This window comes from Sylvia atricapilla, chromosome 1 (assembly GCF_009819655.1).
Source record: "Sylvia atricapilla isolate bSylAtr1 chromosome 1, bSylAtr1.pri, whole genome shotgun sequence".
Classification (NCBI taxonomy): Eukaryota; Metazoa; Chordata; class Aves; order Passeriformes; family Sylviidae; genus Sylvia; species Sylvia atricapilla.
In genome coordinates, this window is record NC_089140.1 from 134,593,599 (window position 1) to 134,611,167 (window position 17,569).

Consider the following 17,569-nt stretch of genomic DNA (forward strand, 5'->3'; position numbering starts at 1 on the left):
ATTGTCTACCTCAATTTTAGCAAAGCTTTCAACAGCGCTACAGCATCATCACGGACAAACTCAGAAAGAATGGGTTAGATGATTTAACAGTGACAGGGATTGACAACCTGCTGAACAACAGATCCCAGAGTGATTTTGTCAGTGGCATGCTGTGTAGTTGGAGGCCTGTCACTCTCCCAAGGAGCAACAGTGGGCTCAGTATTGTTTAACTTATTCATCCATGACTTGGATGAAAGAGCAGATGTCTTCTCTGCGAATTCATTGATGGCACAGAGCTGGGTGTGGCCAATACCCCAGAGTGCTGTGAGCTCTTCAGAAGAACCTTGACAGGCTGGAGAGATGGGCAGAGAAGAAATTCTGAAATTCAGCAAAGGGAGGTGAAGGATAGGGGTTGACCTGCTGGGAAACAGCTCCATGGAGAACAACCAGGGGGTGACAATGGACAACAAGCTGTCCAAGAGCCAGAAGAGTGTTCTTGTGGCAAGAAGGCCACTGGTGTCCTGGGCTGCATTAGGAAGAGCATTTCCAGCAGGTTGAAGGAGGTGATCCTGCCTCTCTGCTCAGCCCTAGTGAAGCACATCTGGAATGCTGTGTCCAGTCCTGGGCTCCTCAGTACGAGGGAGCCCCTGGAGCTCCTGGAGCAAGTCCAGAGGAGGGTGACAAAAATGATGAAGGGACTGGAGCATCTCTCCTATGAAGACAGAGAGGAAAGAGTTACCTGTTCAGCCTTGAGAAGAAGCAACTGAAAGGAGTCCTTATCACTGTCTATCAGTACCTGAAGGGAAGGTGTCAAGAGGGTAGAGCCAGGCTCTCCTTGGTGGTGCCAAGTGATAGGACAAGAGGCAATGGGCAAGAACTGATGCACGGAAATTTCCACCTGAACATAAGGAAAGACTTATTTACAGTGCAGTGACTGTGCACTGGAACAGATTGTCCAGAGAGCTGGTGGAGTCTCCCTCACTGGAGACATTTAAGAACCTTCTGGCTACAATCCTGTGTAGTGTTCTCTGGGATGACTCTACTTGAGCAGCACGGTTGGACCACAGGACTCACTGTGGTACCTTACAACCATGCCTTCTGTGATTCTGTGATCTGGGGTAGTAGGTTGGTCAAGATAATTTCCAGGTCATTCCTCATTTGGTTCATTCTTTACTTCTACTATATCACTGCTCAGGTTTACAAATCATGAGGATTACAGGACTGGACTATAGTTTCAGTTTTTCATAGCACATATAACTCAGGCTACTATAAAAATAAATATAGAAAACAACTTCAACAATACTTTAAAAAATGATAGAAACATTATAGTAATTTTTTTTAATTGAAGCCACCAGTGAAACACATCCAAAGATCTTTCTGAGGCTATATGATTATCAGAACTTGACATGCTGTAAAAAAAAAATAAAGTTAAATGAAGTCAAAATACCTGGAAATATACTCAAGGAAAGTATGTTACTAAAAAAAGAACCCCAAAAAACCCAAACAACAACAACAACAAACCCACAAAAACCCCACAAAAAACCACACCCCCCTGCAAAAAAAAAAAATAAAAAAAAATTAAAAGAGTGTATTGAAATTCATCGACTGTTACTCACATGAAAATGTTTGACTGTAAAAAAAAAGGGTATTGCTTTCTTTTTTAAAAATGTAAAAGCCTTTTCTTATGCAAAGGAAAAAGCATCAATCAAACAAGACCTTAATTGTAGCTGATCTCTAGTGGAAAGATCCTGATAAAACATATCTGGAATGATGCAGACAGGAGTTCTGAAAAAGGAGTTCACTGATAGATGTTCACCATGTCTGCTACACTAAGTAGTAATCATAAAATAAGTTGATCTTGTAAAGCTTGGAAAGTCAGAATGATAGTGTGATTCAATGCAATAACATCAGGAGCAAGCAGGAAATAGACCCCATCTCTCATGAGCTACGGTGGCTGACAGAAAAAAACAAACATATTTCCTCTTCTTTCAAGTATCTGCAATTAATAAGCAAACGATAGGGTTGTTTTCATACTGCTTTTGGCCATTTAGAAATCTCATGACTGATGGGATAGAAACATTTTACCAAATCAGTGGAGAAAAATTATATTTCTTAGTAAAATGTCTAAAGTTGTCTTTATGATGAGTCTGGGAAAAGGGAGCTGAATTTAAACAAAAGGAAATAGACTTAATTGTGGGATCCCAAACCTATTATTACCATACTAGCTGCAGATAAAACTGAAATTATTCTGTCCTATTTGCAGTTCATTCATATAATTTGAATTCTGGTATTTTACATGCCATGCAAGTCTTTGCTTATACTTGTAGCAGGGAGACATATGTTATAGCAGGTTTACCAATGCACAGATACTTAAAATATCTAGGTTCTGTTGTATTCCTAAAAGATGTACACATGTTTTCACTATATTTATTGAGTTCTTTAAAAAAGACCCTTGAACACCCAAAGAATAATAATCTGTGTGTAAAAATCATATTACACTCTTATTAAGAAAAGCATAATTATGTGCAATTATTCAGAATTTAAGACAAAATATATGCTAAAAGTACCTATGGTGAGTGGAATACATAATTCCCTTTATTACATGGAATTACTGTCTTAAAATTAAAACTAAGTTGATTTTTTTATTATATTTATTTCTAAAATCTACAGTAATAGACCATTTTAGAAAAGGTAAAGTTATCATAGTTGAGAAAATTACACCTCATATTTACTATAGATTGATTGTATCAATATTTTGCTTCTCTTTGCTTTTCTATGACTACATTTCTACATATTGATGCTTCACTAAATGATTGAGACCACTCAGTCATCAAGTGACTGTGATCAGGGTTGACAGTTTTATGCAGAGAAATGGGCTTGTCTCTGTTACTGTTCTGAAGACTAACATTGCTAAGGAAACAAAATTAATTGCTTAATATTTTCTCACACAGCCTTTCCAGTTCACAGAAATAACATGCTGATCATCTTTCTGTATAATGACTGACACACTGCATGGGACTCCTGTGACTCAGCCCATGTTGGAGACAACTGTGTTTTCTTCTGTCTATAATTCTAGCGTCTAGTGAAGAAAAATTGGAAAAAATGAAGTACGTTGCTTCATACAGCTCAGAAGTATTCTGCTAGATGGGAAGGAATGGTACCTGAGGAATGAAACAGCAGCCAGCAACCTGTAGATTCTCTTTGGCTCTGGTCTGCATGCAGGCATCTTGGCAGAGGCTCTTCAGATACACAGAGTGAATTTTTAATTTAACAGGAGCTGCAGTGCGGTCAGCAGGGTTTTCTTAAACTGCATCAGACCATGGCAGTAAAACAGATTAGGGCTTCTGAACCTCATGCTGAAGCTAAGTCAGTAGAAGGGTTTGTGAAGACAAATAAATGGAGGCTGAAGAAGTTTTTGATGAATGCAGCATACACTACACTCTAAGGGGGCCAGCAGTGTTCCTGGTGAAAGGACAAAGTAAATTATGATGCAGTCCAGTGAACTGACTTCATGCCACAGCTTTATACTGTCACTCACCTAGACACTAGCTTTGAGCAATGCTTCATTCCTCATGCTCTAGCCTGAGCTGAGATCACATGGCCTTAGTTCTTGGGTTGCTACAACACTGATTTTAGTTCTGTTCTTATTCTGCCAGCAGGAGTAAATAATGAGACAAAAAGATGACAAGTGGCTGAAAGACAAGTTCAGATGCACTATGAGAAATCAGGGACCAGAGAAGATATTGAGAAATTAATTTTGTTAGTACACAGACTGATTCAACTTGCCCCTGCAATGAGTGCTCTTTCCTTATAATGAATCAAAATTCACCACATTTGGTCATGAGAAATCTATTTTTGGAGCAGTGTTGCCAAATAATCTAGAGAACTCAATGTACTTACTGATATTGCTTTTTGTTATGGTCACAGCTTCTATGATCCTTTGGGCTTTTATGGTGACATGGCATTCTCACTTCCAGTACCGGACATTATACCTCTCCTTCTTGTCTTCACACCTGTCCTGTACTGCAGAATGTTATTCCTATAGTGAGGAAAATATAAAAACATTAATCAGTAGTCCTGGAAGATAAAGCAAGAAACCACAGAATCCTTAAAGACCCTTAAGATCCCCAAGTCCAGCCACTTACCTGACACTGCCAAATCCATCACTGAATGCCACTCTGAAGTGCCACTTCTACATTTCTGTTAAATACCTCCAGAGACAGTGACTCAATCACTTCCCTGAGCAGCCTGTTCCAAAGCAATGATGATATGGAATTCAGGTTGGAAAGAAAGAACAGTCACTGATATTTATTTTCAAAGCAGATGACATTCCTATCCTGACTGATACAAGATCTTGGCTTGACTGTTAGATCACATCCTTTATATTGTCTTCTTTAATATTCTGGATGAAATTAATTGGTAAGTCTGACAATCTAATGATTTATATCTCTATAAGCTATGTTAGAATTAATTGTAACATTTTACCCTGTAAATTAATGTTTTTTATAAGTTACTCTCATCAGGGGGTATGTGGTCTAAGGAAGGGGTAGAAGAAAGGCACATCTGTGAAAGAGCAGAGGGCATCTCCTGTGCAATCAGCTCCAACTGGCAGAGACCAGGAGGAGACTGGGGGATGCTAAGCAGACCCAAATCACAATCTTGGGACTTTTGGCAGCTTCTGTCCCTCTAACTACCCCAACAATTTTCCGCTAACTTTTTGAATATCACTTGCTTAAAGACCTCTTCATCTCCCTCACCCCATCTTTTTGCCATCAACTTCTTAAGATACATCAGATTCTGCACTGCTTTTTTGCCTAGCAGGAGCTGAGTTACTTACAAACCAGAAGAGACAGGTTTCTGTACCTGAATTTTAATAATAAACCAATGGAATTTGGTGTCTAAGTGCCCAAATCACTCTACAAAATTAGTGTTAATTGATTCACTTCAAACGATTTGAAATATATACATTTATTTCTAGAATTATATATCAGGGCTTTCTTATTAACACATTTATTATCTTATTTTGCAGATCCTGGCCAAAAAATAACAGCTTTCAGAGTCAAGAACTTGTCAAGAAGCAGCTTTATTGACCATGCCTTCATAAGTAGTGAGAGCATTAAACATAATATTTTACTGGGAAAGGCTGGAAATGCAAAGTATTTTTGGCCTGATACAGTAAATAATTTTCTTTTTTAGTATGGCAAATAAAGGCATCTCTATCAAAATAGATCATCCCTCAGGCTAGTATATTCTGCTTTTCTAAAAAATATGCCCTTCCTCAGGATACATTTGAGTGTATATGAAAGGCAAACACAGATGAATCAGATTAATGGTATTGGAGCATGTTAGCCTGAGATCCTGTAAGGATCAGGGCTTGCCAATAGCTGGCCACAGTCAGAGTGAGAACAGAAGGCTCACGTTACCCCTGTCCTCCCTGAGCAGACACAAATCCCAGATGTGCTGGTTAATCACAGGGAGAGCAGTTCCTTCATCACTCTCATGACTGACACCAGTGCAGCACCAGCCAGGAAAATAATATTTCTCTGCTCAGAATGGCATTTCATGTACTTAATTTTGAAATAATTTCTGGGTCTATCCTCCATGTTGAATATTTCCATGGCTTCCTGAAAGCCTCCTTTTTTATCCTTTAGCTGAGACTAATTTCAGTCAAGTTTTTCTTTCAAGGTTATGCCAATGCTTATTAATTAAGCAATTGCCTAGGAACATGTTTTCAAATCGCTCACCTATTTGTCTGTAGCTATATTTCTGATGTTCGATATATTTGAACAACAAAGCAATCATCAGAACATAAGTTCAGGTTATACCACATGTGAGTATCTTCTTTAACCATCCACATGCTGTGACACACATCATATTGATGTATATACAGAAAGCAGGGAGAAGAAAATTTGGGATAACCTCGATGAATCCCCAGTCAAATTTCTAGTGTTTCTGCTGATACATTTTAGCTACTAACAGGCAAGGAGACAGGCTCTTGAATATGCAGTCATTTGTAGAGCTATGAAAATATGCCAATCATACATTTAACAGATTTAGATTTTTTTACTTTTTTAAAAAAATTTCATGTATATTTAAAACCAAAGATCAGACCCAGGCTCCTTGCAGGCTCCCTTTAGGTAGTGTAAGGTTCCTAGAAATTCTCCCTGGCATTTTAGTCTTTGTGTGGTAAAATATATTTTAAAACCCTCACAAATTAAGTTTTCATAGTTCAGTAATCATTTTAATATCTACAGCCAAATTCCAAGACATGCAAAACACAAGCCTAATACGAAAACATTTCATTTAAGCTTGAAAAGGCATCTCTTATCATTAAAAAAGCTAAATTAGAAAAGGAAACAAGAAAGTTAAAGATTTAATATTCTGCAACTATTTTGGGTTTGCAATGTGTGAAACAGACTTGGTATATACAGGACACAGATTAAAGATATGGATAAATAATAGTTGCTAGTCTTGACTGTAAGTGAAATGAAAACGCAAGATATTTTATTTTTTTCCATGGAAACTATAATCACTTATTTATGTCTTTCTATTCCAAATGACGCCTTCAAATACTAACCAGGGATATTGATCTCTCCAGTAGTTCAGAAAATAAAGGATTTAGTTTGGTAATAAAAATAATAAATCTTGTATTTATTTTGTAATAAATCTGTTTTCAAAGCTCACCTAAACCTAGAAGCAAAACTGAAGTCAGAGAGCTGTAGCTAGATTTTCTGTCCAGCTGATGAAACCATTGACAGAGGGTCAGTCACAAGACAAGACTGCCAGCTCTGCTGTCCTCAAGGGGGAGTGTTCCATGAAGGAAACATACACTCTGAATATAAATCCCTCACACTTTATAACACAGCCCTGAGACCAAAGTTTCTGAATATGCCCTGGTATGATATGAAAGAAATATGGACACTGAGACCCCAATTGCCCATTTTTTCTGTAGGTTCTCTGGAACAAGTTCCCATACTTATTAGTATCCAGAGACATCCGAGGAACTAGTATTTGCTGTTGGGTCTTGATTCCTCTGCTCCCTCTCTGCTGTACAGAAAGGAATTTCACTTCTTTTACCCTGTGAGATGTACTTAAGTGATCTTGTGAGAAGAAGTATTCTTCCCTCTACTCTAGGGAAGTAGAGGGGGGAAATACTTCAGTTTTCATGGAGTAATGCCATTTTCACCAGCACAGAAAACTTGACTAGTCTTGTGCAGAGACTAAGACTCTGAACCATCACAAGTAAGAGTCCAGTGGAGAAATAGTTTGGTGACAACTTCAAAGTCCCAACTTGTCAGCTTTTAAACTTAAAAAATTGCAGTCTGGTGATTTATAGTGGGCATAATGAGACCATAAAAATGTTTTCAAAAACATTCTTCTTTTGAAGCAAACAAATCTGAGACCTTTGGTCTACAAAGCTCTTCTCTTACTGACCCAAGTGTAACATTACAGTCTATGAAACAAGAACACAAGTTCAGTAACAAAACAGTCCTCAGTGTGATCTCTGTCATTACAGATGAAAGACCAGAATCTCAGATTATACTCTATTCTATTTGTAGACTTTAGGCCTAAAACAACAAGCAATTAAAAAATAATTTTTAATGCAAATAAATCTGAAAAAAACCCCAACCAACCAACCAAACAAAAAACCCCAAAAACAAACAACTAAAAAAAAACAAGCTATAGTTACTTCCTAGATGTACTTCAAAAAAGCCATTGAATCTACTAAGTGTTGCAAGATAAGATGCTAGTAAATATTTATAGGAAAGAAAGACCCATATTCTTATGAAAAGAACAGTATTTCTGTAGTAATTTCTAGAATGAAATATAATTTGTGGTTACTAAAAGATCCATACTAGCTCTATACATTGATAGTAAGGTGAATGACATATTCAATAACAGTGCAAGTGACAATGCAAAAGTGGTAGGCAAAATCTCTCCCCCAGGAGTATCAGTTTACTTTTTGGATCATATCCAAAGCTCTCAAAATTCTTTGAAATTCTTCGTATTGGTTTCAATAGGGTCAGGCCCCTATAACATTATATCACTCTACATGTTGTTGAACCTAATATTGCTCAATCGTTGAACCTGAAGGTCAACAGTCTGGTCATTCAGCATTTGCCTTGAAGAGATGTTTCCATAATATTTTTCTTTTTCTACCATCAGTTTTATCAAAAAGAACCACTTTTTTGTCACTCACTTTCCTTGTTTTGCTGCAGTTGCAGAAAACTGATGTAGCAGATTTTAATTAGGAAAGGCTGTGCTTGGCAGAGCACCACACCTTCATTTCTGCATAATTCATGACAGATTCAACCTGTGCCCAAATTAGTAGCAGTAATAATATAACTAAGAAAAACAAAACCATGTTCAGATAACTTAAAGCACAATCAAACCCATACATCAATTAAAACCCGTCAATTGCAAAAACAAAATTTGATAATCACCTTTCAAAAACTCTTGACATATATTCATTTAATGTTTCAAACTTAACATAGTATTAAGTTTCATTTAGCTGTTTCCTCTTCTTGAAAGCTCACTGCAAGTTATATTGTCATTCTTGGATTCTGTTTTTCGAGTATATTCATCTGGATATGAGTGCAAAGAAATCCACTGCATAAAAAAAAAAAAAAAAAAATTGACCATTTTTCTTCAGGAGAGATATGGTTGGGAGAAGAATGAACAACTAGTTGTCCACATAGGCAGCAACGTTCTATTTATTTTACTAAATTCGTGTGCATGTGTAAATGCAAATATGGTCAATTTAATTCTACCAGGCCTGAGATTATATTTCAGGGTGGAGTTGGGGCTGACAGTGGAAAGATATGTCAAAGTTCTGTCAACAACTGCTTGTGGTATCCTGTTCTTCTGGAGGAAAAACAGGGAGATTTTATCTCCATGTCAAAATCTTCCATTATATAAATCCAGATTTGGTGTATACATTGCAAACAAGGGGAAAGCTTGGACTACACAGAACTATGATTTTTGCTTCACCCTTAAGGGAGTATGCCTAACAGAGGAATGAAGTGTAGCTGTTTCAATCCTTTACAAATTTTCAGAATTATTGTCATATTATAATTAGCAAAAAAGAGATTTTTTCTTTCTCTTAGGGTTAAAAATTAACCTTCTATTAGATTATAATTAATGTACATACTCATGAAGAGAAAATTGCTTGTATTATGTTTAACATAGGGAACACTTCATCAACATCTTAAGACTTGCCACTCTATTTTTCTTGTAAGATACCCATGCAAAAAACACTCTTGTGATCTATGAGTAGAAAATTTTATTAGTTTATTTTAACTAAAAAAAAAAAGGGAGACATAGCTCAGGTTTGATCACTCACCAGTCATTCAATAGCTGACAAAAACGAAGCCTTTTGTACGTAGCAGCCCATAACACTAGCTGGATCTCCATTTACAAAACCTTTCAAAGAATTGGGTACATCTCATAAAAATGACAAGAATTGTAAAAATTCAGAAACATTTTTGACATATGACTGGAGATAACACCACATTCCTCATGCAACAAACCTTTCAGAATCCTGTTCAAATATGTGGAAAACTGTCTTCTTTGTTGCTGCTTGTGTGAATTCTGGACACACGCTCAAAATTTTGTGTAGGTCTCATGCCTGAAAACCAAGGTTATCTGTCTGAATTTTCAAGTATGTATGGCAGTGATTCAGGAACAGTAGCACATGCCCACATCAAAAACAATAAAATAAAATGTTCCTACTGTTTCTAATGAAAACCCTCAGAGCCCAAACTTAATTATATGTCTAAATATTGGCTTATTAAACGAAAAAAGTCTCAATCCAAGGACATGGAAATAAATAAAGGAAAACAAAAAACAATACAAGAAGAATAACGAATGTATAAAAATATACCTGAATTTCCTAAGTTCATTTTGAATGCTCTATAATATGTATTTTTTTGTTTGTACGGTGGTAAATGAAAGGTAAAAGAGAAGTTTCTAATCTAGTCTGTAATATCAATGTGCTTGCATTTATATCACTGTTTTTTCTTTCACCAGGAAAAGAGTTCATAATGAGCTGCCCAATCCTTTAATGTACAATTCCACTTTGAGTAGTAAATTCTGTATAAATGCGCAAATTTTAGGGGGCATGGGGAGGATTTTCTTCCAAGATGGAAAAATATGTAAGGTATTTTTATTTCAATTAAGTAATAAGTGGTAACCCAGTTGCAACGACATAATTTATGCTTGAAATACCTGTAAAATAATCATAGTAATTAAAATTTAATAGCCATTAGATAGGATCCAATATATACATAAAATTATAGCAGTGCATTATTGCAGTCTGGTGTCCACCTGTCTTGAGGAGTTATGTAGCTGGAACCTTGCTGGGAGTTCTCTAAAATGTAATAAAAGGTTATTAGCCCAGGGAATTCTGGACAGATGTCAAACCAGTCACAGTCTCTGCAGAGAGAGAGACTACAAAATGGGAGACTACATTGTCCTTCGTGGGCAATGGGCATCTCAGAGTCCTTGCTATTGCAGGACTATTAATGAAATTGCTTTCTTAAGATAACACAATGACTTTAAGTCAGGTAAAATAATGAAAAAGGCTCTATAATGTTTTGCTTTCTCTTGGGCAAAAGCCCTTCTATTCCACTGAATTTAGCTGAGTATCTTCCTCTCAGAGAACTGATTGATTAATGAAATTGTTGGATCAGCAAAGTTACTTCTCCTTCCTCTGTCTATAATGACTCATTTTGGTGAAAGTGACAGATCTGGTGTCAGAGCCACCTCATTTGTCTTCTGGAGAATTAAGGAAGCTCAGAGAAAAGAATATATCTGAATTTAAACTAATCATTACTTCTGAGGTGCACAAAACTTTTATAAAGCTAGCTGATTTTTTTCATTCCAATTGTAACATAGGAGGTTTTCACTAAATCTGCTGACACACACTCTGTTACTTTATACAGCTTAAAAGTCATGCTAAGATGGTAGCTCATTTTTACACCAGAAGTTTGTGTGGTGGTGTTTTTGTTTGTTTGTTTGTTTGTTTTCTTTTTTTTTCTTCTTCTTTTTTGGTAGAGTTCACTGAAAACTCGACTAAACACAGGAAAAATCTCAAGATTATTCCTTTCCCTTTCTTCTGTCTTCTGTCTATCTGCTGCATATTCAGTATGATGCTTGGAATAGCACAATCTACTTGACAAAGGGCTAGGAATACATATTTTTACTTCAATTAGTGCTGGAATCATCAATTTGGATATCAGAATTCCACAGTTGTTTTCCAGCTGAGATTCTGGCTCTTCCTAAATGATGATCCTGGAAATTCTGCAAGCAAGTATAACCTTAGTATGATGAATTATCCCACGTCCAGAATTTAGCAGTGTGTTTATGTCTGTGTTCTTTCTTGATTCTTCCTCTTACCCAGCAAAAGCCTCAGAGGCTCTTCTGTTGACTACTCTGTCAGAAAGGAGGAACTTTTGACAGTTGGTGGGTGGATATTGTGCTCTAATATAACAAATATATTTTGAAAATTCCCAAGAAAATACTGGTTCCGAGTGAAAGATATGAAAAACAATTTTTCATATTTTTGGAACCCTGAAATTTAATTTTGAGAATTCCAGATGTTTACATGTAGTACTTCAGAAAGGGTGCTCATCTTGTATGGGGACCAGGGCAGGTTTATGTGAGGGACTTCACTATCTGCTAGAATGTGACAGTCTCAACCCTGATGACGTTTACAAACAAAAAAAATTAAAAAATACAAGACACAAAATAATTAGAAAACAAGAAAATGAAGATATCACATGAGCTTTTCAGAATGAGATAGAAACTCAGTGCTGGTGTCAGAACAAGAACCAAAATATCATTTGTCTGTCCAGGTTATAATCCAACTGACTCACTGCCAGGCATATCTGATATTTAGCCTGTCCATCTGAAGTGCCCATATGACAAGCCTAAGCATTCTTGCTTTTCTTTAAATTCTCAAAGGAATCAAGACTTAAGAAGAATCAGGGTTTCAAAGTACCTTGTGGTAACAGAAGTAAGCAGAAATATTTTTGGTACCCTGATACTTCCCTGTTGGTTACACATGGGATTTATTTCACTTTTCTCAAACATTTCAGCTCTCTCTGAGTATACTGAGATGAAGTTGTTTCATGCTGATTAAAATAAGCAAATAACCGAAGGTATTTTTGTAAAGATGAGACAAAAGTGTAACTGAATTGGGAAGGTCATGGAAACAAGACACAAAAGCTATAAATCTATTTAAAAGTAGTATCTATTGAAATCTTTATAACTAAGGCCAGAGTTGAAGAAACCTACACAAACACTATAATTTTGTGCTTCAGCAGGCAACCGTAGGTGCTATTCTGAGAAACCAGAAAGAGTGTGTCAGTCTAAGATTTACATTGTTGAAGTCCATAAATTACACTATTGAAACAAGCTTTTTTTAATGTACTCTTTTCCACTCCACTTCTGTTGTTGAGTACACTGACTGTTTTTCTAGTGAAACTTAGTCACACAGTACAAATATTAGTAAGCAGAATGTGAAATATAATGAAAATATAATCTAGTTATGCTTGGCTCCAGTAGACTAAAGAACATCAAACATGATCAACAGAGATTTTCCTTTTATGGGGAAATGTGATACAGTGGTAAAAAAAGGCAGGGCAGGAAGAGTTTGAAGTTATGCTAAATTTGCTACAGGAGTTTAATTAGGGATTTGGACATAAAATGTTTTCTGTTAAGTCCATGATTATTTCTAGCAAGTCCTGTAGCCTTTGGATTAATGTGATACACAGATGTTTACAAGCATGGATTATTTACTAAAGCATGTTACTATTGAAACAAGTAGATTTACTGCCAAATAATGCTCCCTAGCTGTTTTAAATGTCAGTAAGTAACAGATATGCTTTTACTGAAGTTTATCACTTCTGTTTGAGCTACTGAAAATTTCATAAGGTGACTAGAGGTCTTCAAGAACCCTCATCTCATTGGCACAAGAGTGCAGATGTTTCTTCTTTCATCCAGCATAGCTTCAAGTTTTCTGCAGAAGCTTGCATCAAAAGTGGGTTTGAATCTCCTGCTTTGGAAGTTAGGGCTTCCTCAGATTAGGCAGCAGTGTCACCCTCAGCTGTCCTAACTGCGCTGGAGATCATCATGGAGACAGGTAAATCTCAAAGCTCAGTTTCCTCTCTCCTCAGCCATCACAGCTCACAGTTACACCACAAAAGGCAGCTCCAGGAAAGATGCTAATATAGTACCAGAATTGTGTTGTATGTCTTCTATTCTGCTGCCTGTGCTACGATGTCAGTAAACTACAGCAGAAGATGAAGGCACACAGCATTAGCCTACCACCTTTATAGTCATGGCAATTTTCATCTACTTAAGCCCTTGTTAATCATGTGTGAAATGCATACCTTTCACTTGCTGTAGTGCAGTTTTATTGTGATGTTACTAGGCAAAAATTATTAATACTGAATTTTGCCTCTTCTGATGATGATAATTTTACTCAGACACAGAGCTGTAGGCTTAGTCAAAAAATATTGGAGGCTGGAAGAATATTTAGGAATGACTAAATCATTGACTGAATATAGCCTATATGTTTTTTCTGTTCTGAAATTTCTCACCAGACATCCAGTTCTAGCCTTAGTACAAGAGAAGGAGTTTGTGGAAGGTGAAGTCAATGGGCTGTCTGGTCTTGGCACATAAACCTCCTTTCTTTGACTGAGAAAGAACAGTGACAGCAGAGATCAAGCAGTGCTTGGCAAGTAGGAATCGCGAAAAATAATGAAAAAAAGAGGACAAGTTCAAACAAAGGCCATAGAAAACAAACAGAACCAAAACCACAGAACCTACCACAGCAAGAAAATATTTCTCTGTCACATATCATAACCACACAGGCGACAGGAGATCTACACAAACAAATGTTAATACCAGAAAGAATGAAGAACACCTAAAAGTAAGATGGAATTTGACCTTTATACCAATCTATAATCAGTCATTCTTGGAGCTAGGATGAGAGTCTATATGATCTTCTGAGAGACCTTAATGGTACTCTCCATTCTGCTATAGAAGACTGACTTTCCTTTTAATAGATAATGACAACAAGACCAAGAGTACTGTCAGCTGGAAAAGTTTACTAGGGAAGCAAAAGACTAACCAGCCATTTCAGGGTGAGTTTTTGTTAGAAGCAGAAGACAAACAGAAACCAAGGAAATAATTTTTGAACTGTCACAGCTAAAATGATGGAAACATCACACTAAGAAACAAAATACATTTCTTGACCATTAATGTTTCATTAATGGATGGATGGATGCATGGATGAATGTGTACTTCTGACTAAGTTCCTAAAGGACACCCATTACCATAGTTTTAATTTCATCTGTATCAAGTCAAAGATTATATCCCACTATATTGGTATTAAAAATCATCACCAAGGACCCAGCCTGTGAGTTATGGAATGTGGATGAACTGCTGGAGTGGCAGTGTGATCTTTCCATGCCAACCACACATCAATCACAATGCAGCTGTGCAGAATCACGAAGCATGCCATGGCTACACCCATCCTGAATGTGATCTGCAAAATGTGGAGGGATGGAGGGTATATTCCCTGTCTTCAAGAGAGACCTACGTAATTACCTACTGAGTTTCTTCAGGCAAATTTCAGCAATTACTAGGCAAGAAATTATGTCAAATTGTCTCAGAGAGGTGTGCAAAATCTCATGAAAATTTTGTCATCACTGATGAAAAGAAGAATCAATATTATAATGAGTGAAATTAAACCATCCAATAACTTGACAGTCTAACAGCTCATACTCTGATCTTACATAAATGCTGTCCTAGAATTTGACATACCATTGATTTGTCCATATTATGTTCTTAACAAAGTTTTTCTGGTAATTAATTTAGTTCTTTCAAATGGAATCAGAATTCATTGTATTTGCCAGTCACAGTGTGCATTACATAGTACTACAACAAAAAAAAAAAACCCCAAACCAAACCAAACGAAACAAAACCACAAGTATTTGTAACCTTAGATGTTTTATACTTATCTCCTTACTCTAGGTTGACTGGCATAACACTGCCAGATTTCACAAGCAGTAGCTGCTCTTTTCACAGCAACCAGGCAATGGCAACTAAAATTATTTCCAAATTAAGGAATAAATTCTCCTCCAGCCCTCCATACCTGACACCTGCTTAAGACAACCATTTCCCAGTTATCTTTACCAGTCTGAGGTGCTGCAAAGGCACAAAGAAATTTCTTTTTTTGACTCCCCTTCCTTCACCTCTTTTTTGAGTGAAGCTATACTTCAAGAAGGAAGCTCAAGGCTGCACATTCTTTCCACATGTATGCACCATTAACTGCAGCTCATTCACAGAAAAAATCACCAATTTCTTCATAATTTTTTTCTCTCTTAATGGGCATTCCAAATCCTTTTCTTTCAGCAGCACTATGTTCTGCATCAGGAATCACCTTTAATTGCTCACTTTTGCAGCATCATGACACTTGATCATCATAGCATGACTGACATCCTTTGGGTCTTGCCATCCTGCAACTTTAGAACGCTGGGCTTGGAACAGGAACGGAACTACCTGACTTACAGAAATTGTAAGGGTATAAATGGCATTTTAAATGTAGCAAACACTGAGGGAGTGTTTTTAAGATTTGGGAGGACTACTGACGGATTTGGTATTTTGTCTCTCTCTTTACAGTGAAGGTGAAAACAAGCCTGAAAATAGAGCACAGGGTAACCTTGTTTAAGTATTTTTATACATTTTATATGTTATGTGAAAGTATCCTCTGAGACATGGGATTGAAATCAGATGCTTACTTTCCGTTTCACCTCACTTTGTTCTGACTGTAAAAATGGTCACTAATGTTTCATTCTACTGATTCCTTTTTGTAGAAACAAAGAGATCAAACTAAGTTGTGACGCACTAAGTACAACTGTACTCTGTTACTGAGGTTGTTCCAATGAAGAGAGAAAACATTCAATTGAATGATCATATGTGAAAAGCAGTCCACTTAAATGGAACTAATTCTCAAATCTCAAACCAAAACTGAATGATTGCACTATAATGTTTATTATATTCAATTTTATGGATAACTTTGCCAGATATACATTGTAAAAAGCTATTGTATATGATAGCATAACATAAATCAGTCAAATATAATTTGGACAAGGAAAACCAGAAGTATGTGTGATGTCTGTACTGAGTTTGTGTATCTTATGCACAGGGAGTTTTCTGATTCTGATTTTCATGAAAATGAAATCTGATTCTAAACATATAAAAGTAGCCAAGTTAAAAATTTGTTATCTTGGCCATAGTGTACATACAGTTTTGGGATGTAAGCTTTATCCTTTTAAATGCTCTGTTTGGGTCAGGACATGTGGCTTCATAAATAAAATCATGGCATTTCTTCCCCCTCACTTTACTCACCCCATTTCACTACAATTCAAAAATATTGTCAGCTGAGAAAATCAGAAAATTTTATCTGTGTCTCTTGTTCCTTTTCTTTTAAAAGTACTTCTTCAGAAATGCTATTAGTGAGATGAATAATCTTTAATAGCAAATAATGGTCTTGAGTATATAGAGAATTAGTAAACCTACCAAAGATAGATTCAGTGGTTACACTTATATTTATGAACCCAGACAAATCAATGCACCAGATAAGTCTGTAATATTTAGCATTTTTACAGTCCCTCCTATGCTCCTACATTCACAAATCAAATTCTCAAGAATGCCTGATATTCCACAAAAACAGTCAAATTACATTAACATTTTATACCATGAAATTAACCCAAAAGATGGGAGAAGTCTTACGTTATGAAGTCCAAGGACAGCACTGTAAAATTTCTTTCTATTTTCTCAGCTTTATCAAGCACCATCGGCTTATTGGACCAGAGCTGTCAGCCATCAGAGCAAACTGATTCACCAGATCTCCTGCAAGGCATTTGTACCACACATAGCACCAATATCCTGTGCCAGAGCCATTCAATTGGCTGGCTGCAGCTCCCTTGTATTGGAGACATGGACAACATTGTTCAAGGCTTTGCCAAGCAGGAGAGAGACATAACCTTACTATAGCAGAGACAGAGCTAAATGGATGAGAAGAGAATGGAAGAATTTGGCAGTGACTCAGGTGAAGCTGAACCTTAGAAATAGTATCCCTTTTCTTCTCTCTCCATTGTCACAGAATGTCATACCAGTGGGGTTGGCCTAGTGGCTTCTCTAAGGCACATGGTGCATCTAGGGGAATATATTTAAATTTTACAAAGGCAGGAGTTGCATGAAAAAAATAGAATAAGAGTAAGTTGGATGAAGTTACATTTTACATGTGCTTCTTAAGTCTTTTCTGAGTTAGGCCCATGAGCTTTAAAAAGGTGAGCAATAAAAGCTGGTGTTGTTGAGTATCCATATCCTGTACAGCATTCTTCGATGGGAGATAAAATGTTCTGGTAACGGAAAATTGAAACAAAACAATCTTGCCTCAGAGTATTTTGAAAATTATTTTGTAGGGCCATTTGCAAAATTTCATTACATTAATAGTAGAAAGAAAAAGGTAATTTTCACGTTATTTTCTATTGGTGTTCATGATTTTGTCACCAAG